Source organism: Trichosurus vulpecula, chromosome 1 (assembly GCF_011100635.1).
Source record: "Trichosurus vulpecula isolate mTriVul1 chromosome 1, mTriVul1.pri, whole genome shotgun sequence".
NCBI lineage: Eukaryota > Metazoa > Chordata > Mammalia > Diprotodontia > Phalangeridae > Trichosurus > Trichosurus vulpecula.
In genome coordinates, this window is record NC_050573.1 from 498,707,326 (window position 1) to 498,729,809 (window position 22,484).

Sequence of the window (22,484 nt, forward strand, 5' to 3'; positions counted from 1 at the left end):
TGTCTTGGATCATTGTATTGCTGAGAAAAGCTAAGTCAATCATAGTTGGTCATCACACAATGTTGCTGTTATTGTGCACAATATTTCCTTGGTTCTGCTTGATTCACTTTGTATAAATTCACGTAAGTCTTTCCAGGTTTTTCTGAAATCGGTGAGGCACTTTTTCTACCAATACAGATGGAAACCTTTTTTTTTTTAACATTATTTTAGAGAGTTGCCTGAAGGATTGAGATATGCCTGGTGTTATAAAGTATGTGTCAAAGGTGGACCTTGAACTGGGACTTTTTTTTAATAATTTTTAGTTTTCAACATTCACTTCCATAAGATTTTGAATTTTAAATTTTCTCCCCCTTCTTCTCCCTCCTCCCCAAGATGGGCATGCAATCTGATATAGGCTGTACTTAAGCATTCATATTAACCGTATTTTCACATTAGTCAAGATGTAAAGAAGAATTAGAACTAATGGGAGGAACCACGAAAAAGAAGAAACAAAAGAAAAAGAGCAAATAGTCTGCTTCACTCTGCATTCACACTCCCTAGTTCTTTCTCTGGATGTGGACAGCATTTTCCATTGTGCATCTTTTGGAGTTGTCTTTGATCCTTGCCTTGCTAGGAAGAGCTAAGTCTTGAACTGGGACTTCTTGACCATGGCCAGCTCTATCCAAGAGAACGTTAAATACTAGTTTAGTAAAGTGTGATCAGAAATGGAGGTAGTGAGTGATGACAGTTGGACAACTCAAGTGTAGCACTGCTACAGGTGTAAAATGGCAGGAGGAAGGTCTCCAGGATGGTGGAGGAACTATGGGATTACATGGACAAGAATTATACAAATTAGGTTTGGGTAGATTGTAAATCTGCCCCAATGAAGATGACACCTACATCAGAGAGATCATAGATCCATTGAGGTATGGATAATTTAGGAAAATAAAACCTTAGTTTGTTGGCAGAAGGATAAATGCAAAATAGAGTATTTTGGGGAAAGATTCAGAGAGAAAATGGGACATAGGATCATAGATTTAAAGCTCAATGGGACCATAGAGGTCATTTTTCCCAATCTTGTTCTATACCTGGGAAGACTGAACTCCAGAACTATTGTATTTGGGGTGAATTGAGAAGCTATGTCCAAGGCTACTCAGGAAATTCATTTTCTTATCTAGAAAGCTCAATTTTGTGATCATGTTGCCTAAGGAATCTATCTTTTCTGGCTAGAAGTCTAGATTATGGGACTTTTGAACTTGGAGTTGTTGGATAGGAAGGTCAGGAACTTTCCCAAGAACCATGAATTGAAATCTGGCTGACAAAAACAGAATGTAGCTGCCAAAGGGCAAGGCAAAGCAAGTAGTTAAAAAGGTCCTATGGACAGGGGAGTAGACAAGGACCAAGAGAGTCTTAAGGATACTTTGAAGTCACCATGATTTTGAGGCAAAGACCTCACCCTTGTATTTGCATTCCTAGCACCCAACTAGCACAGTGCATGACACAAAGTAGGTGCTTAATAAATGCTTATTGGTTGCTTAGTAGGATATTAGCTCTTTTAGGGCAGTGACTGTTTTGAGTTTTGCAGTCCTGTCCCCATTGCCTAGTATAGTACCTGCCACATAGAAGGTGCTTAATAAATGCTTACTGTTTTTTTTCCTTTACTGCTTGGGAGCTAGAACACAGTAAACATAGAAGACAGTGGGGTTTGTATTTAGGTCAATGAGCTTGGCTTCAGTTCCTGGCAGAATTCTAGAATGTATTATTAAAGGCGTATTTAGTGAATTCTGGAAAAAAGAAGTGATCACAAAAAATAAGTCATGCCAGACTAACCTCATTTTCTTCTTTGATAGGGTTACTAGATTGACAGATTAGGAGAATGCTGTAGATAGTTTTACCTAAGTTTTAAATTTTAGTTTTTAACTTAAAAAATCTCAATTTATAGATGTCTTTTAATTTTTACACTAGTTTTTCCCCCCCCCTTTCTCCCTGATAGTACTCCAGCCTCCTTGTAAAGAAGACAGTTAAGCAAAACTAATCAACATTGCTGGGAACCCATGTGTGGCTGAGGCCACTCACACTTCATTTCTATCCCCTTGTTTCAGCTCTTAATCATGAGCTTGAACATTATAATACATGTTCAAAAAAATTTTTTTTCCATGAACAAAGATCAGTTTTCTCTCTCTCCCGTGTTCTTTCACAACACTGAGACAGAAAGAAAAGGAAAAAAAAAACCACTTTGTAACAAACTGTATAGTCAGGCAAAACTAATTCTGGCATTAGCTATGTCCAGAAAAATGTGTCTCAGAGGACAGTTTCATCTATTATAATACTTCTTGATAGCTATATATGGAATTAATTACAGGGCAGCATTTTCCATCGTGCTAATTTCAAACTGCTAATCTCTCCTAGTTCTAACCCTATTGTTCCATCCCTACTACCTAGAGGAGGGAGGTATATTTCATTAACTGTCCTCAGTAGATTTTAGCAAAGCATTTGACAAAGTCTCAAATGCAAATGCTATTCTTGTGGACAAAATGAAATTGAAGATAAGATGAAGAGATGTTGGTTAGACAGTAGTACTTGATGTGTGGACTTAGAACTGTCCCAAATAGCCAGATACAAAGAGACATGAATAATTTAATTTCAGCTTGGAAAGTACTCTGTTAGAGTGGCTCAGAGATCTGTGTTTGGCCCTGTGCTGTTTAAAGTGTTTTTGGTTTATTGGTTTGGTTTTTAAATCAGTGACTTGGAAAAAGGTTATCAGTGGCACATTTATTCAGTGTGGTAGGAAGCATTGCTAACTCCTTTGATGAAAGAGTCTGGATCCAAAAAGATCTCCCCATATTAAAACATTGGACCAAATCTAACTTATTTCGTTTTGCACCCAGAGCAGTGTCCTACATATAGTAAATGCTTAATAAGTGTTTGTAGCTTTTTAAAATTTATTTTTTATTTATTTAATACATTTAGTTTTCAGCATTGATTTTCACAAGAGTTTGAATTACAAATTTTCTCCCCATTTCTACCCTCCCGCCTACTCCAAGAAGGCATATATTCTGGTTGCCCTGTTCCCCAGTCACCCCACTCCCCTTCTGTCACCCCACTCCCTTCCCATCTCCTTTTCCCTTACCTTCTTGTAGGGTAAGATAAATTTCTATGCCCCATTGCCTGTTTATCTTATTTCCCAGTTGCATGCAAAAACTTTTTTTTTGAACATCTGTTTTTAAAACTTTGAGTTCCAAATTCTCTCCCTACTTCCCTCCCACCCACCCTGCCTAAGAAGGCAAGCCATTCAACATAGGTCACATGTGTATCATTATGTAAAACCCTTCCACAATACTAATGTTGGGAAAGACTAACCATATTTTGCTCCTTCCTAACCCATCCCCCTTTATTCAGTTTTCTCCCTTGACCTCTGTCCCTTTTCAAAAGTGTTTGCTTTTGATTACGTCCTCCCCCATCTGCCCTCCCTTCTATCATCCCCCCTTTTTTAATCTTCTTCTCCTTCTTTCCTGTAGGATAAGATACCCAGTTGAGTGTGTATGTTATTCCCTCCTCAGGTCAAGTCTGATGAGAGCAAGATTCACTCATTCCCCCTCACCTGCTCCCTCTTCCCTTCCTACAGAACTGCTTTTTCTTGCCACTTTTATGTGAGATAATTTACCCCATCCTATTTCTCCCTTTCTCCCTCTCTCAATATATTCCTCTCTCATCCCTTAATTTGATTTCATTTTTTAAGATATCATCCCTTCATATTCAACTCACCCTGTGCATGTATATATAAATATATGTATATTCCCTTCAGCTACCCTAATGCTGAGGTCTCATGAATTATACACATCATCTTTCCATGTAGGAATGTAAACAAAACAGTTCAACTTTAGTAAGTCCCTTGTGATTTCTCTTTCTTGTTTACCTTTTCATGCTTCTCTTGACTCTTATGTTTGAAAGTCAAATTTTCTATTCAGCTCTGTCTTTTCACCAAGAAAGCTTGAAAGTCCTCTATTTTATTGAAAATCCATTTTTGCCTTGGAGCATGATACTCAGTTTTGCTGCATAGGTTATTCTTGGTTTTAATCCTAGCTCCATTGACCTCTGGAATATCTTATTCCAAGCCCTTTGATCCCTTAATGTAGAAGCTGCTAGATCTTGTGTTGTCCTCATTGTGTTTCCACAATATTCAAATTGTTTCTTTCTGGCTGCTTGCAGTATTTTCTCCTTGATCTGGAATTTGGCCACAATATTCCTAGGAGTTTTCTTTTTGGGATCTTTTTGAGGAAGCGATTGGTGGATTCTTTCAATTTCTATTTTACCCTCTGGCTCTAGAATATCAGGGCAGTTCTCCTTGATAATTTCTTGAAAGATGATATCTAGGCTCTTTTTTTGATCATGGCTTTCAGGTAGTCCAATAATTTTTAAATCATCTCTCCTGGGTCTATTTTCCAGGTCAGCAGTTTTTCCAATGAGATATTTCACATTATCTTCCATTTTTTCATTCCTTTGGTTCTGTTTTATAATATCTTGATTTCTCATAAAATCACTAGCTTCCACTTGCTCCAATCTAATTTTTAAGGTAGTATTTTCTTCAGTGGTCTTTTGGACCTCCTTTTCCATTTGGCTAATTCTGCCATTCCAGGCATTCTTCTCCTCATTGGCTTTTTGGAGCTCTTTTGCCATTTGAGTTAGTCTATTTTTTGAGGTGTTATTTTCTTCAGTATTTTTTTTGGGTCTCCTTTAGCAAGTCATTGACTTTTTTTTTCATGGTTTTCTCACATCACTCTCATTTCTCTTCCCAATTTTTCCTCTACTTCTCTAACTTGCTTTTCCAAATCCTTTTTGAGCTCTTCCATGGCCTGAGACCAGTTCGTGTTTTTCTTGGAGGCTTTTGGTGTAGGCTCTTTGACTTTGTTGACTTCTTCTGGCTGTATGTTTTGGTCTTCTTTGTCACCAAAGAAAGATTCCAAAGTCTGAGTCTGAATCTGAGTCTGTTTTCACTGCCTGTTCATGTTCCCAGCCAACTTACTTGACCCTTGAGTTTTTTGTCGGGGTATGACTGCTTGTAGAGTAGAGAGTACTTTGTTCCAAGCTTGAGGGGATGCACTGTTGTTTTCAGAGCTATTTCTATACAGCCAGCTCTGCCACACCAGCGCTTCTCCTCCCCCAAGAACTGCCAACCTGGACCTCGACTCAGATCTTCAGCAGGCTCTGCACTCCTGCTCTGATCCTCCACTTAATTCCTCCCACCAGGTGGGCTTGGGGCAGGAAGCAACTGCAGCTGTAGTTCTGTAGCTGCCCCACCTCTGCTGTCCCCAGGGCAGTGGCCAAACCTCGAACTCCTTTCACTCTGTCCCCTGCAGCTTTTCCCACTAACCTTCTCTGTTGTCTTTGGTGTTTGTGGGTTGAAAAGTCTGGTAACTGCCACAGCTCACTGATTCAGGACTGTGTTGGTAAGCAAAATAGGCTCCTTAGCACTTAGTTCAACAAATGCCCTTGAATAGTTTGGCTTTTGTTCCCTTTGAGTAATTCATTGAGCCTTACTAGGTGCTAAGCCCCAGGCCCAAACCACTATTAGGTGTAAAACCTTAGTGGGTGTGGATTGGCAACTAAGGTGGGGCTAACTCCAGGGAGAGCCTAGTTTACATGTCTGGGAGAGCTGAGGCTCTTAGACCATGTGGGTTTAAGTCTGTCTCTTTGTGACGATTCTAGGTCATGTGGGTGAGTCGCATGTGTGTCTCACCCCTGACACTGAAAAAGATATAAAAACCAGGGGTTGGCTGTCTGTTCCTTGGAGCTCCTCCTTACAGCAGTGGTGGCGTGTGACTCTGAGCTCCCGGGCTGAACCTAGATGTTTGTAACTATGAATCTGTATTGGGTCTGTCTGTTGATGTTTATAATTTGTTTGCATGTTGCTCTGAAGTTCAGGGTGCAGGCCTTCTCCCCTGAACTAAGTGACTGATACGCTGAATTAAAGTGAGCTTGTCAACCCCTTCACCTTGCTTTCCTTAGTTAAGCAGATCAAAAGGACCTGTGCTGTTGGCAGCTTTCTGGGTGCTGGCTGTGGGTGGATCTTACACCCCCACAGAAGCTGCTAGCCGGATTGTTGAAACAAGGACGCTAGGGCCTGTTCCACCCAGCTCCTGGTCTGGTTGGTCCAGGCGCAGCTCACGCTGGGCTCTGCTCTGATCCACTCCCAATTCCATGAGATAGACCTTACCCAGTGACCATCCAGGCTGTCCTGGACTGGCACCCTGCTTCCCTCTGCTATTTTGTGGGTTCTGCAGTTCTAGAATTTGTTCAGAGCCATTTTTTTATAGGTTTTTGGAGGGACCTGGGGGGCGGGGAGCTCACGCAAGTCCCTGCTTTCCAGCCACCATCTTGGCTCCACCAGTGTTTGTAGCTTTTTTCCCCCTCTACTTGGTTTGACAGAATAACATCAAGATTAATATCATGGGCAGGTTTTCTGTGCACAGTTTCCAATCAAAGGTGGTACATCATCACTTCCAAAGAAAAATAATTCTCTCTAGGACTTGGGAATCAGTTGGAGATTCTAGGAAAGTCATGGAAAATACAAGAAAGTCAGTCAGTCTAACCCCTAATGCATTATAGGTTTTTCAAACAAAGTCAGGGAAAGGCTCAAATTTTAATGAGTTTACCCCACTCCCTTCTTTTGAGTGTGGGAATATCTAAATCCTCTTAATATAAGTTAATCTGAAATCTGTTATGATGATTACAAAATCCTGTCATAATCAAAGATTGAAACTCCTGGCTGGCTCCAAGGATAACCAACTCAGTTTAGCAATTTGAATGAAATAAGCCTTTTTTATAAATATATTTCTCAAGCAAATGTGGGGTCTCCACTTTACTTGTGTTCCACATGGGTGCTACGGCTCAAGCCCCTATCTATTTCAAAGACTGGGCAGGACCCCAAAATCAAATAGTAAAGCATTTAATTGAAACCTATTAGCAAGATAAAGAACAATGAAAATAGTAGGAGAGTTCACAGCCCCTCATAGACAAATCACAGCAATTTCCCAGAGGTTCATGAGCCAATGGGGAAAAAAGAAAAATCCCTACTGCATGAAATTCACACTGATGTAAGAAGGACTGCTTTGCATTGAGACTGGAATTCTGGGCAGCTTCTTGATGAAGCTGGCACTTGATGAAACTCAGATGACTTCACTTGCCACTTCAGTTGTGATCTGGCAAACCCTGGCTTCCAAGCTCCATGTCTGCTTCTGCTGTCTTGGACTTCTTTCCTGCTTCTTCTGATGAAGCCTTGTCACACATCTCATCCCTGTAGCTTTGACCTTCTGCTCTTTAAATTCAAGCCTCCCAGGCCTCATGTCTCAGTTAAGTCCCTAGAGTCACACTACTCAAGCCTGGTGCCTTGGGGCTATGTGTCACATTTTTCTTTGGCTTGAGTGGGATCATATAGTACTTCTTGTAGTTATGAGAAACATTCTCCTGACTCCACAGATGGTTTCTAGTTTCTTACTCCTAATTGGGCTAAGGTGAGTGGCTTCCTTTTGTTCCTTTCCTTGCAGGCAACATTCCTATCTACATCTCATGTGGTGTTTTTTCTGAGGCTGAAGATAGATGTGTATCCCTTTTCATTAGTCCTTTCTCCTATCATGCCACTTCCTAACCATTCTCTTGCAATACTAATTATTTTGAAGCTTGGATAGACCTCAAGGAGATGCCCATATATTAGTGGAGTGCAGAGCGACCCAAACTGTTGGCCTTTTCTGCATTCCTACCATTGTAGTCAAGCCCATGATCCTCTGATACTTTATTGAATTCATAAAAATCACCATGTGATGACATTTTTGACCCTAGAGGGAATCAAGCAGTGGGTCAAAATGAAGTCAGGTAGCATAAGAGTTACTAGCTCCGTGTCTACAGGGAAAAGGAATGTTTCCTGTTGGGGTGGTCAGCATGAAGGAAGAGGAGTTGAATGTTTTCCCATTTTGGCTTCAGCTGCTGAAATTAGAATAGCATAGCTAAAGAAAGGGGGACAATGGAGAGGATCATAAAATCAAAAGGAAACCTGAGTACTAAATCCTCAAAGAGATTACAAGACTTTCTTAAGGAATATTACAAGACAAAGGAAAGTGAACCAATGCTTGATGAAATACAGAGTTTTGTGAACTCCCAAGAATACTGTACTCTAAGAAGCATGATATAAGTAAACATGATGTCTGTAAGAACATGATGACTATAGAGAAGCATGTAAAGACTCATATGAACTGATGTATGGTGAAGTAAGCAAAACAGGAAAACAGTTTACACAATGACACAGTAATGTAAATGGAAAGGTTATCAAATATGAAAAAATTGAAATTGAATGCTGTGAAGTTATAATACGCAAGTTTGGCCCCAAACAAGAGTTAAGAAAAGACACCTCCCCCTTCTCTTTTGCAGAAGTGAGGGACCTTGGGTGTAAAACACTGTATATAACATCATACTTTTTTGGATATGTTAGCTAGTTTTGAAGAACCTTTTTCCTTCTTTCGTTTTACTTTTTACCATAAGGGATAGTTCTTTAGTTGGGGGTGTGGGAAGGGCTATATTGGAAAATGTAGGTGCTATAAAAATAACATATCAATAAAATTTATTTTTGAAAGGTTGTTGTTGTTGTTATTGTTGTGTTTGTCCTTTGTTCTCGAAGAGGACTATGATATCAGGGAAATGACTTGCAGTTGACTTTGATTTGAGTGAGGGAAGGCTGTGCAAAGTCACCAGCCTCACTTTCTCCTCCAGAGCCATCTGGGTCCAGTGGCCTTATATTCGCCATGTGTGGGGTGTAGACCCTCAGCAATTATGAAAAGAAATTAATTTTAATAAAGAGGTATCTCAAGGCGGGAACAGAAATCAAATCTTATTCAGTTCTCGTGAGAAAAGGGCATCCTCTGCCAGGCTAGCAGGAGGAGGCAAGGCACAGGGAACAAAGCACCAGTAAATATATCCGTAACAGAAGAAAATCCCACCCACCTCTAACCCTCCTCACCATTGGCTGGGAGGCGGGCTTACTATCTGAGTGCGAAAATCTAGACAAGAACCGGAAAACCAAGCACAAACAGTCTAACCCCTATTTTCTCTAGTTAATGATTGTTGCTAGGGTGGCATCTGTAAATCTAAAGAAAAAGAATAAGGTAAGGGGAGGGGGAGACTCTCTTCTTTTCCTTATAGTAAAAGAAAAAGCAGGTCATGTATGACCTTATTCTCATTGGGTAAATCTTTAAACCAGAACCAGAAGAAAGAACAGGGACTTCAGGGAAGAAAGGCATTCCTAAAGGCTGAGTAATCAAGTTCTCATAGACTCAAACTTATCCCATTTTCCCTTTTTCTGTATATTGATTCTCAAACATTTTTAGATATAGATATATGTATGTGTATAGTGTATTCCCTGCGAAGTCTTCACACTTTATTCTCTCACTATTTCACTCAACCAGGATGACTAGAGATGTCCCAGGATGCATTGGGAGACCCTGGCCTTTTCAGGCTAAGGTTTTTTCAGGTTCTCACTTTGAGTGAGGCCCATTCAAGCTGGGAGGGGAAGACCCTCAGGGTTCCTGGCTAAAAGAGGAAACAGTTACTATTTAGTATTTACATTCACTCTGTGATAGGAAGGCAGGGACCTATTGTCCAATCTATGAGCTCCAGAGTCAGTTGGGTTTAAGGCTTGGAGAATATCAGGCCACTGGACCCAGATGGCTCTGGAGGAGGAAGTGAGGCTGGTGACCTTGCACAGCCCTGCCTTACTCAAATCAAAAGTCAACTGCAAGTCATGTCATCATTTCCCCGATGTCATGGTCCTCTTTGAGAATGAAGGACAAACTCAACCTGTGAGTAGCCTCACCTCCCCTTCCCCCCAGTGCTGTGCCCAAAGGAAGGTACATTTTGATGGGCAAAGGCTACTGCCTTAACTTTGGGTTTGCTGGCTAGATTTCTTTCTCAAAACCAAGCCTTTTAAAAGGTAGATGAATGAGTACTCCTATTAAAGATAGAGTAAGTTTAAAAAGCAATTATCCTAAGTTTAAAAGTTATTCTTTTTAAAAGAATAACCCCCCCCATGGGCAGAGGAGGGGACAAAATAAAACATAAAAACCTAGAAACTAACAAGGGTTTAAAAAAAAAGAATATAATCAGGAATTAAAGAAGTTGGAGAAGTAAAGGTGGAGATGAAGAACTGGAGCACCATGGACTAAACTATATGACCTTCCAAGGTCAACGTGTTTTGCAGTATAGAATTGCAGAATGGGATGATGTATAATTGAGGACAAGGGACGTAGGGGATAGAGGAGAATAGGTGATGAACGCCCAGCAAATCCATGGGAGAATAGCAAAGGGGTAATGATTCTTAACAGTCTCTCTGCAATAAGGGAAACTTAAGGAGTATGGGAGAGGTGATAGAAGGGAGAGACTGAATCTGGGGGAATTTAGGGAAAAGTAGTTCTAATGAAGAACATATGATGGCTCTGTGGACTGTATGAGCTCCAGGGTCAAAAAGATGGTGAGGACCATGTCAATATCATAAATGAATATCAATTCAAACATTTTAAAATAACGAAAGCCTTGGCAAAAATAATGTGGCAATTTGTCCCCCAAAAATCATACACTATGATCAAATTGGATTTATATCAGAGATGCAAGCATGGATCAATGTTAGGAAACAATGAACAAAATTAAACATATCAAAAACAAAGCTTGCCAAACCATTATTATATCAATCATTGCAGAAGAAACCTATGACAATGGAGAATATCCAATTGTATTAAAACTCTACATAGCATAGGCCGATCTTTTTTTAATATGATAAAAATATATACCTAAAACTGAAAGTAGCATTATATGAAATGGAGAAACACTAGAAATTTTCTTGTACATACAGGAGTAAAGGAAGGATGCCCCATTTCCCCTGATTATTTGGCATTACAGGAGAAAAATCAAGCCATAAAAATAAAGAGGATACAAAATGATCCCTATTTTTTGATATGTTAGTTTACATAGAAAATGCTAGGGAATCCGCAAAGAAACTATTGAGACAATGACTTCAGCAAAGAGGCAGTTTTCAAAATGAACCCACAAAAATTAACATTTCTGTGTAATAACAAAACCTAGAAGACAGTAATAGAAAGGGAAGACCCATTCAAAATAGCTATAGAATACATAAAACTTGGGGATCATTCAACCAAAGCATACTCAATACTTGCATAGATTCAGGTACAAAATGGAATTAAACCAATAAAGAATAACAAATAGCTGGAGGAATAGCAAGATATGGCTAATATAAGGATATGGAAGCTATGGCTATACTATACCAATACAATAAAAATGAGAATATTGCCAAAGTTAATCTACAGATTTAATGCTATGTCAATAAAATTATCTTAAGGGACAATATACAGAGCTAGATAAAATAATAGCAAAATACATTTGGGGGAATAAATAGAATAGCAAGGAAAATAAATTTTTAAAAAGGGGATTAGTGCTTCCAGATATAAGGTGGAATCAAAACCATTTGGTACTGGTTAAAAAAATAGAAAAATAGACCAATGTTACAGATGAGACAGGGAAGAATCAGACATAATTGAGCTAAATAACACAACATTTGATAAACATAAATTACTTAAAAAAATAGAACTCTCCATTTGATGAGAACTGCTATGAAAACTGGAAAGAAGTCTGGCAAAAATTAAGCTTACACCAGCATCTTATGCAGTATCTCATAATATATTAAAAATGTATGTGCAACCTGAATATTAAAGACCACACCATAAATGAAGAAAAACAGATCATATATCTTTCACTAAACAAGGTGTAGAGGCAAATATAGAAGATAAAATAGGTAATTTTGAATATATGAGCAATGCAAGCCTCAAAGTACATTTGTATGGCACTTTTTATTGGTGGAGACTGATAACTCAGTGCTTCACCCCTCTGGGAGGGGCAGAGTTGGTGAGAGCTAGAGAGAAGAAAGATTGTGATCTGGCTTCCAACTTTGAAAGGATACACAGTTCCAATCTCCCTTCAACCTTAAAGGAGATAAAGACTGGGAAGAAGCAGGCATGTTGAGGAGCAGGCCCCTTGATCATGTTTTTATTTCTACATTACTACACTAGTGACGGCAGGGAAGCTTTCCTTGTAAATTTAGGACTATTCCTCATGGGTGAGATCTGTGCCTCTTTTCTCTTGGCTGAGTTATCTCATTCCCAGTAGGAGAGTTCATTCACTCAGCATTGTCTGGTTTATATTCTTCTATGTATATTTTCTCTGATTTCTGTTTGCTTTTGTTGTTGTTACTTTCCAGTGGTGTCCAACACTCCATGACCCCATTTGGGATTTTCTTAGCAGAGATCCTAGAGTGGTTTACCGTTTCCTTCTCCAACTCATCTCATAGATGAGGAACTGAGGTAAGCAGGGTTAAGTGACTTTTCCAGGTTACACAGCTTCTGAGGCCAGATTTGAACACAAGAAAATGAGTCTTTCTAACTCCAGGCCCAGCACTCTATCCACTGCACCACCTAGCTGCCCTTTTCTGTTTGCCACCTGTTTGAATAAATGGGTTTATTTGCTATTTGCTATGTAGGCTCAAGCTCTGTTTATATATATTGGGGCCCTCCTTCCCCATTAAGAAACAGCAGTCAGGAGCACAACATGAATTTTAAAGTTATTTCCTGTAGACTAACAATATTTAAGGGAGCAGATAGATGAAAGTCTAGCTTGATACCCGCCTCCCCACTCTGAGGAGAGCTGAGTGGCCAGCCTCTGTCCCCAACCTGCCTGCTTACCCTCCTCGCAGGAATCAAAATTTTCCTTGGAGAAGAGTAGGAGGAAGAAACTCTAGAAATGCCTGCTCTTTCCTTCCATGTGAGCTACATCTAGACAGACCCATGTGGACACACATAACCTACATGGTCAAAATAAAACTGCTCACCCCCTCCCCAAACCCCCACATAGTTCCGATATATGAAATTGAAAAGCTTTTGTACAAACAAAACGAACACATCTAGAATAAGATTATATTAGATAAAACATTTGTTAGGTGCTTAACTAAGTGTGAGGAACCATGCTAAGCCCTGGGAATACAAATAACAGCAAAAGCCAGGTGTGGTGCTGTATACCTGTGGTCTCTGTACCTGAGGCAGGCTGAGGCTGGTGATCACTTCAGTTGGGAAGTTCTGATCTGCAGTAGGGCAAAAGCCAATCCAGGTTCTTCACTAAGTCTGACACCAAGATATTGAACTCCCAGGAATAGGAGGGGGAGGGTCGCCAGGCTACGTAGGAAAGGGTGAATCAGCTTAGGCTAGAAAAAAGAATCACGTTAAAGCCTCTATGCTGATCAGTGTTGGGATCTGGCCCAGGAGCAGCTGTTGCACATCCTGCCTAGGGAAGACAGACCCATAGTCTCAAAAAAAAAAAAACGATATTTGAATTCATAGTCAAGATCTTCGACAAGGAGACAGTTTCAATGAGAAATAGTATTCATGGGACCCCAAAATTAGCAGATAGATAGCTGCAATATTACTCCACAGCTAGTTGTAGAAATATTGAGTGACTCTCCTGCTTATGAGATCATCCCAGAGACAGGCAGGAGTCCTTAAAGACAATCTATTCAATCAATTATAACCCATAGTGAGTTTGTGGGACCATCACTACTATCCCACTACTCTTCATCTGCCAATTAAAAAAAAATCTCCTTTGTAGCAAATAACTACAGTTGAACAAAATAAATCTACACACTGGCCATGTCTGAACATGTATCTTTCATTCTGCTCTGCTAGTGCCTGACTTCTCTGCCAAGAGTTGGAAAGTAAGTAGGCTTAACCATCTATCTTCTGGAGTGTGATTGGGAAGGGGGAAGCAGGAGGGGAATAAGCATTTGTGTAACACCAACTATGTGCCAGGCACTGTGCTGAATGCTTTTTACAAATATTATCTCATTTGATCCTTACCACAACCCTAGGAAGTAGGTTCTATTATTATCTCCCTTTTATAGTTGAGGAAAGTGAGGCAAACAGAGGTTAAGTGACTTGTCCAGGGACACACAACTTGAAAGTATTTGAGGTCAGATTCGAACTCTGGTCTTCCTGACTCTGGGCCCAGAGTTCCATCCATTGTGCTACCAGCTGTCTTTGATTGGCCCTCATACTAATCAGAGCTGTTTCCTTTATAGTGTTAGAATTGTTATATAAATTGTTCTCTGGGTTCTGCTCACTTTACTCTGTATCAGTTCATAAAATTTCTAGGTTTCTCTGAATCTGTCTTTTTGTGATTCTTACAGTGCAATAATGTTGCACTGTGTTACATATACCATATGTCAGTCCTTAGCTGTTGGACATTTTGTTTCCGGTTTCTTGTTACAACAACTCTAATCATCAGGACATTTTCCCAATATTTATATTAAGACTAAATTTGCCTTTTAACAAGAATGATTTAACAATCATCTATTGCTCCTAGTCCTGCTTTCTTGGAATGGGCAGAACACACATGATCTCGCTTCACATGACGGCCTTCCACATACTTGAAGACAACTATCGTGTCATCCTTAGTTTACTTAGTTTACTCAACTGATAGATATGGGAGTCTCCTTTCCCTCCCCTGTTGTTTCTTTGAACTCAGTTTGTCAACATCATTCTCAGTGGAACCGTTAGGTGGCACTGTGGTAACGTACAACCAGCTCCTTGGTCTTTCTCAACAGGACCTAGGTGTATGCTGGCTGTCAATCTCCCATTGGCTCTGATGTCATTTTGAGGCCGGTAGGCCTCCTCACTCAACAGCTCATTTTGTGCCCCCACTTAATTGGTGGCTTTTTCCCACCCTTCACAGCTGCAGTCAATCAAATGCCTTTGTGCTAAGACTGCTTATATTAGTAAATAGTTTAATTGCTTTAGAATAAAAGGTAAGATGAATAGAAGCATTTCTTCTGTAATAAGGTGTTTTATACCACAGGGGATGTATAGAGATGATGCCTCTCCATGCAGCATGTGCTGAGTTACTCTGGCCACTTTGGGGAAAGGGTTTTCATCTCTGTAGGATGTGTCACTTGGGAATGTTGCAGCAACCCTTGGGTGGTCCCTAGGTCCCCCACAGATGCCCTCCCCTTCAGTGATGGCTGTGGGAAACCTATTATCAGATACGATTGACCACTGTTTCAGGAAGAGTGGCCCACTAAGTGGGCCTTAGAAAGGGAGGCACTCCTGTCTTTGTCTCTGGCTGCCTCTCACTCTGCCTCTGTTTGCTTCTCTGTTTATCTCTCTATATCTTTGTCTGTCTCTGTCCATGTCTCTGTCTCTCTGTTTACCAATCTGCCTCTGTTTTTGTCTCTGTCTTTGTATTTCTCTCTTTCTCCGTGTCTCTTTTCCTCCTTTGACTCTCTGGGACGTCTAAATATGAGACTAGGAATCTCCATCATAGACGACTTTACGTATACATGTATATATGAATATACAACGTACATATGTATATGTGAATGAATATATGTACATGTATGTGCATATATATGTATATATGTGTGTATATATACATATATATGTATATGTGTGTGTATACAGTTTTCCCTTCCGCATAGCTATATCATGGTTGGCCTAAGGAATTATATGGGAAATTTTTAGGAGTTTTACAGAAGCCACAGACAACACTTGAAGGCCAGCAGATGATTCAGAAAAAATTTAGAAACTCAGAAATGCATAAAATATCTGTATAGTATTGTATAATATCAACATATTTTATCTTTTAATACCACAATAATTCAGACTTATCCGGTACGAAGGGAAGGCCAAAAAATTTTACATGGATTTTCTAGATCATGGAGGCACTGTGCCCCTAACCCCCTAATGTAGAAGGGAAAACTGTATATATAGTATATAATACACTCGTTGTCTCTGTCTCTGTCTCTTTCTTTCTCTCTGTGTGTGCGTATATAAAAATATAAATTCTGCATGTTAGCTTCAAAGTTGTCTAATGTCTCTCTCTCTCTCGCTCTCGCTCTCTCTCTCTCTCTCCCCCCCCCCCACCTCTCTCTCTGTCTTTCTCTCTCTGTCTCTCTCTGAATTTTCCAGGATCTTTTTCAAAGGTCATCAGTGGCTCAGCAATGACATCTGCTAGACCTATCTGAGAAGCAGTTGGCTCCAGCTTGGTCACTTGAACTCACTGCAGATGCATCTAACTGCTCTTTTTTGATTTCTTTACTTTTTGGGGGTCTCAGCTGTCTGCTGGCCATTTTTGTTCTGTCTTTTCCAGTCTCAGGAGCATTCTCCTTGACAGAGAAAACAGAAGCAAAAGGGAATTGAGTAGTTCTGCCTTTTCTGTTGTTCTTTATCATTATATCGTCTGCTTTGAGTAGCAGGTCTTTTTTATTGTATTTTCCTAAATATTGGCTAAAAAACACATTGAAGGCTAAACTCAGATCCTCCACCTGAAGTCTTACCTGATCTCCCCAAAATATGTTAGGGTTCTTTTCCTCCCAAATTATTTTGTATTTCATTATGTATATATATATTGTCCTCCCCCAAGAAGAATATGTTTCGTAAAGGGTTGTTTTCTTTATTTCTCTGTATTCTCAGCATTATTCACAGTAGTGTGTTGCTTGCTGATGAATAAGTCATATTGTGTGTATTTTGTGTATATGCTCATATGAGGAAGGGAGCAAGTATTTATTAAGTGCCCACTATGTGCCAGGCACTATGCTAAGTGCCTTTTAAAAAATAAATATCTCATTTGATTCTCAAAACAACCCTGGGAGGTAGGGGCTATTATCCCCATTTTACAATTGAGGAAACTGAGGCAGACAAAGGTTGAGGGACTTGCCTGGGATCACACAGCTAAGAAATGTTTGAGCGTGGATTTGAACTCAGGGCTTCCTAACTCCAGACCCAGTGTTCTCTGCTTTCTATTTCTTAGCTACTAAAAGACTTAGTTCAGTTTTAAGCTAGTAAAGACTTTTGGGACACCCTTTATCTATATATTTGTGTGTGTGTATATATATATATGTTTATATATTATATATACACATAATATATACCATACACATGTATATATTATCCCTAATGAGTATATACACATACTATATACCCATGAATAAATACATCATACATGTATATACATACATTTAATATGTATATACACATACTTTTGGTACCATCTCCATTATATCAGACTGCCTCTGAAACATATGATACACATGCACACACACATGTGGTATGTATATAATATGTTTAACATATAATTATATATAATATATATTTCAGAGAAAGTCTGGTATAGTGAAGATGGTACGGGACTTGGAGTTGGTGTATAGTTCAGTTCATGTTCCACCTTTCATTATTAACTGTGTGATCTGTAATAAATCACGTTATAATCTCTCTAAGCTTCAGTTTCCTCATTTGTAAAATGGAGATAATTCCTGTACTGCCTGCCTTAGTGGGCTGTGGAGAAAATAAAATGAAATAATGTGTATAAAATGTTTTGTAAACCATGAAGCATTATATAAATGGTAGGTAGTATTATGAGCAAAATGAATGTATAATGAAAAAACATTTATTAAGTGTAAACACATATGTAGAGAATCTCCCTTTGGGTGTGTTGGGCAGTCTATTTAATGGAGAATCTGCTTTCCGTATCTGGCTCTTTTCTTTGCTTCTGGGGGAAGAGAAAGATGAGTTCTGTTTTGGACATTTTGAGATGCCAACAGGACACCTAGTTCAAAATGTTCAGTAAGCATGCCATTCCTGATGTGGGGGTTGGAGCTCAGGAGAGAGAATAAGGCTGAATATACAGATCAAACAGCCATCTGCATAGGGATGATAATTAAACCTATGGGCGCTGGTGAGGTCACATAATGTGTCTAGAGAGAAAAGAGAAGAGATCCCAGGATGGAGCCTTGTTATATATCAAGTAGGCATGACACAGAAGATGAACAACCAGTCAAGGAGACTGAGAAGGAGCTGTTGCTATTAGAAAGATAGGAGAACCAGGAGAGAATAGAGGAGAATGTCTTTTTCACCCCCACTTCCAACATGTGGCACTCTCACCCTCATCCCTGTCCTTATCAAAATCTTTCTCCTCATTGGTTTGAAACAACACATCATGACTTTGCTCTGAGTCAGGTTGCTTTTATTGACCCAGGCCTGGCTTGGGGTCAGCTTTATAAGTGGACCACCGGCCAGCCATTTATAGCCACAGATGGCCCCTTGATTCTATGGGCAGCCCTCAGATATCTCTTCCACTGGTTCAATTCTACAATTTCTGGATTTTATTCCTTTGGCTTAAGGCTTTATTTTCTTTTGAAATGCAGTTCTCCTAGGAAGGTGATACATAAAACCTTATCAGTCACCTCTATCTCAGTGTGAAGGAGTTTATAATCTTCCATCTTGAGATCAGATTTTTAAAGGGAGAAAGAGGAGGTGGAGTGTGAATTCTGGGTTCCAATTGGGCAAGGGAGGCTGGTGACCCTGAATATAGACTTCTGAGACTTTGCAGTTTTTATGCACCCAGGTTTCTGTCTTCCCTGAACATCACTGCTGTCCCCCTCCCCCAATATGAGTCCTTCACAGTACTCCACTACCACTGCTTTCTTCCAGAACTGACTGCCTTGGATTGACTGGACTATGTCATTCAAGGGTCATGGTGGTGTGGCCAGTCATTCCTCCAATGACTGCTCCTTTCTGACTCAGGTGTTCATACTTCATAAAGGGAAAACAGGGTGTTAATACTTTAACACAGAAAAATCCCATCATTCGTGATTCTATTCAATGACTACATCACTCATCTGGGGGCAGGGAGGGGAATCAAATCTCCTTCCTTATCCTGGTCATAGTGGCATCCACCTTCTGCCTTCAAAACTCAGGAGGCTGGAGGATGATGTGGATTAACCCTACCCCCGTGTCAGACTCTGCCTTCTATCTAGTTTCCACAATGGCATTCTTCTGCTCCCATTGGAGAGGAAAGAATTAGACATTGTTGATTTTTATTTTAGTTTACAACACTCAGTTCCACAAGTTTTGGGGTTCCAAATTTTCTCCCCATCCCTGTCCTCCTCCCTCCCACCCAAGACGGCATGTAATCTGATATAATTTCCACATATATCTTCACATTAAACTTATTTTTCCAATAGTCAAATTGTAAAGAAGAATTATAACCAATGGAATGAACCATGAGAAAGCTATATATTCTCTTGATAAAGTTTCTGACTATTTTTGCAACTTTTTAAAAAAGTGTTATTGATCGGCTGATAAAAAATATGGTGTGGATTTTGTTTTACTTTTTCAGTTGGTTGGAGGGGACTAAGCTCTTTATGATGGGTTTGGAAAACCAATTGCACTCTTCCTGGCCAACCTGTGTTTGTGTATGTGGCCGGCTGCAGAGTGAAGGGCTTCTTCCCCAGCTAGCTGGACCCAGTCTCAGAAGGTCAGGCCACTGGAGTAGAGTCCAGGAGTTTCGTTTACTGATCTCTGTCTTCTTGTTCTCCTAGAATTGATTTCAGGGGGCAACTGGTCTGCTATACTTAAATCTTCCTAGAGCGGGTAGGAACAGAAGGGGTTTGAGTCCCTGAGTCTTTTTCTTCCTTCCTTCCTTCTTTCCTTCCTTCCTTCCTCCCTCCCTCCCTTCCTTTCCTTTTTTCCTTCTTTCTTTCTTTCTTTCCTTCCTTCTTTCTTCCTTCCTCCCTCCCTTCCTTCTTTCCTTCCTTCCTTCCTTCCTCCCTCCCTCCCTTCCTTCCTTTCTCCCTTCCTTTCTCTTTGTTCCTAAACTTTCCTCTTAGAGTTGTGATCTCCTTTGCCTCACCTACCTATCTAATTAATTTTTACTTAATTATTTATTGAGTACATAATATGGACTCGATAATTGTGTGACATCATAATTCATTTATTGGGGTGTGGGGTGGTCTTCAGAAAATAAAGTAGTGGAAATCAGGGGAGGTTTCTTAGAAAAAATGAACCCAGAGCTGGGACTTGAAGGGAGGATAAGACTGGCAAAGGGTGTTTCATAATCGTGCTGTTCATCTCTGAGACTCTGGCTCTTTCCTCTCCAGGTGACCAATGAAGGGAAATGGAAAGGGAGTAGCTAAGGGCTCCAAGACAAGGAGAATTAACTTTTGTTATAAGATCAATCATTCAATAAGCATTTATTAAGCACCAACTATATTCAGGCACTTTGCCTGGGCTAGAACTTCAAAGACAAAAATGAAACAACCTCTGTCCTCAAGGAGCTTACCCTGGAAGAGACAACATGTAGCTAGTAGGTGTTGCTGTGAAGCAAAGTGAGCTGGGCCTTAACATTTTTATTCCTCTCTCCAACAGGAAAAAACAAAACAAAAGAAAAAACAGGGGAGGTGTTGATTCTTCCGAGACCGGGACTTTTGTCTCTCACTGGGCAGTCCTGGAGTTTAAATTTCTCTTCTGCTCCACTCCTGTTAGAGGCCAGAGATTTGCCTAAGACACAGTAACTTGTTCTGGCTACGAAGAGTCCATTTAGACCAGGGTGCAAAAAGAAATACCTAGAACTAGTTTAAATTCTGCCTTCTGAATGGAATATTATTGTGCAATAAGAAATGAGGAGCAGACGGATTTCATTATAACCTGGAAAGACATATATGAACTGATGCTGAGTGATGGGAGCAGAACCAGGAGAACATCGTACACAATTACAGACACATGGTATCTGTGATGACTAACTTTGATAGACTTGACTCCTCTCATCAATACAAGGTTCAAAGACAGCTCCAAAAGACTCATGATGGAAAAAGCTCTGCACATCCAGAGAAAGAATTGTGGAGTCTGAATGCAGATTGAGGCAAACTATTTGCTCTCTCTTTTTTTTTCCCTTCTTTTTTGGTTTCATTTCTCCTTTCTCATGATTCATTTCATTAGTTATAATTCTTATTTACAACTGGACTATTATGTAAATAAGTTCAATGTGAAGGTATATGTAGAACCTACATTGGATTCCATGCCATCTTGGGGGGTAGAGGGGAGGAAGGGAGGGGAAGAAAATTTGGAACCCAACAACTTGTGGAACTGAGTGTTGTAAATTAAAAATAAAAAAATAAATTTATAATAAAAAAGAGAAATAAAGGAAAGAGATAGAAACAAAGTGTAAGAACCTTCAACCTGTGTCTCCGTAGTTAAGAGACAAGAATAGTGAAGCAGAATCAGACTATTCCAATTATTTATTCATGGGGATCCTATACCTTTCTACCAGAAGTCTTGTACAGGAAGTCTTCCCTAAACCCTCTTAATTCCAATGCTTTCCTTCTTTTAATTATTTCCTATTTATCCTGTATGTAGCGTGATATATAGATATAGATATGTATGTATGTGCGTGTGTTTGCATGGTATCTCCTCCATTACATTGTAAGCAAGAACTATTTTTTTGCCTCTTTTTGTTTCCCCCATGCTTAGCACAGTGCCTGGCACTTAGTAAGTGTTCAATACATGTGTATTGTATTGTATTTTACTACCTTATTTTAATTTGTGATGGTAAAGAAAGGGGGGCAAAGAAAGGAAATAGGAAATAAAATGGAAAAATAAAACAAATTAACAATTATAACTGTGACTTTGAATGGGATAAACTCAAGAATCAACTGAGAAAAGTAATGGATGAGAAAGTAGAATTCAGTATTATATTATTTACAAAAAACCCACTTCAACCATGAAAATTCACAAAATAATTTAAAATGAGTAGTTCAAGCAAAATCTTCTGCCTCAAGAGAATCCAAATAAGCAGGGGTGGCAATCAGGATTATAAATAAGACAACAGTAAAAACATTATACTTGGTTGCATGGCATAAGCAAGAAAATTGCATTATGCTCAAAGGCACCATCATGAAATAATATTAATATTATTACATATGTGCCAGATGGCATAGAATCTATGTACACGATGGAAAAGTGTTTAAAATTTTTGGGAGAAATAAACAACACACCTCTTACAGTTAGGGGACATCAATATGCCTCTTTCAGATCTAGATAAATTTGATAAGAAGATACACAAGAAGAAATTAAGGTTTTTAATAGAATTTTTAAGTTAGTTTTGCCATACCTCCAGTGATTACTGAATAAGAATCAAACGAAAGGCAAAACAAAACAAACTCCAACAAAAAGACCCTCTTTTTAAGGAGCTCATGGTCTAGTAGAAAAGACAACATGCAAACAACTATATACACAAGATATGCACAGGATGAATTAGAAATATTCTTGGAGGTGGCTGGTAGAAGATGGAAGACTGTCTGCCCCTGTATTTGGGGTCTAGCCCTAAGCTGAGGAAACACCTGCCCCCTATTTGTTAGGTAATTGGTATACATTGCTTAATAAATCAATATGCACAAAAGGTAACAAAAATAAATTCTGCCTTCTGGAAAGTTTCTTAAATATTATTAATTTAAAAAATCATGAGCTTCCTTTCTCACTTTCATTTTGTGAAGTCCCCAGCTGGGCATTAGTAGCTGGAAGGATCAGGAAAGGTCTCATGTGGGAGGTTGCTTTTGAACTAAGTTTTGAAGGAAGCAA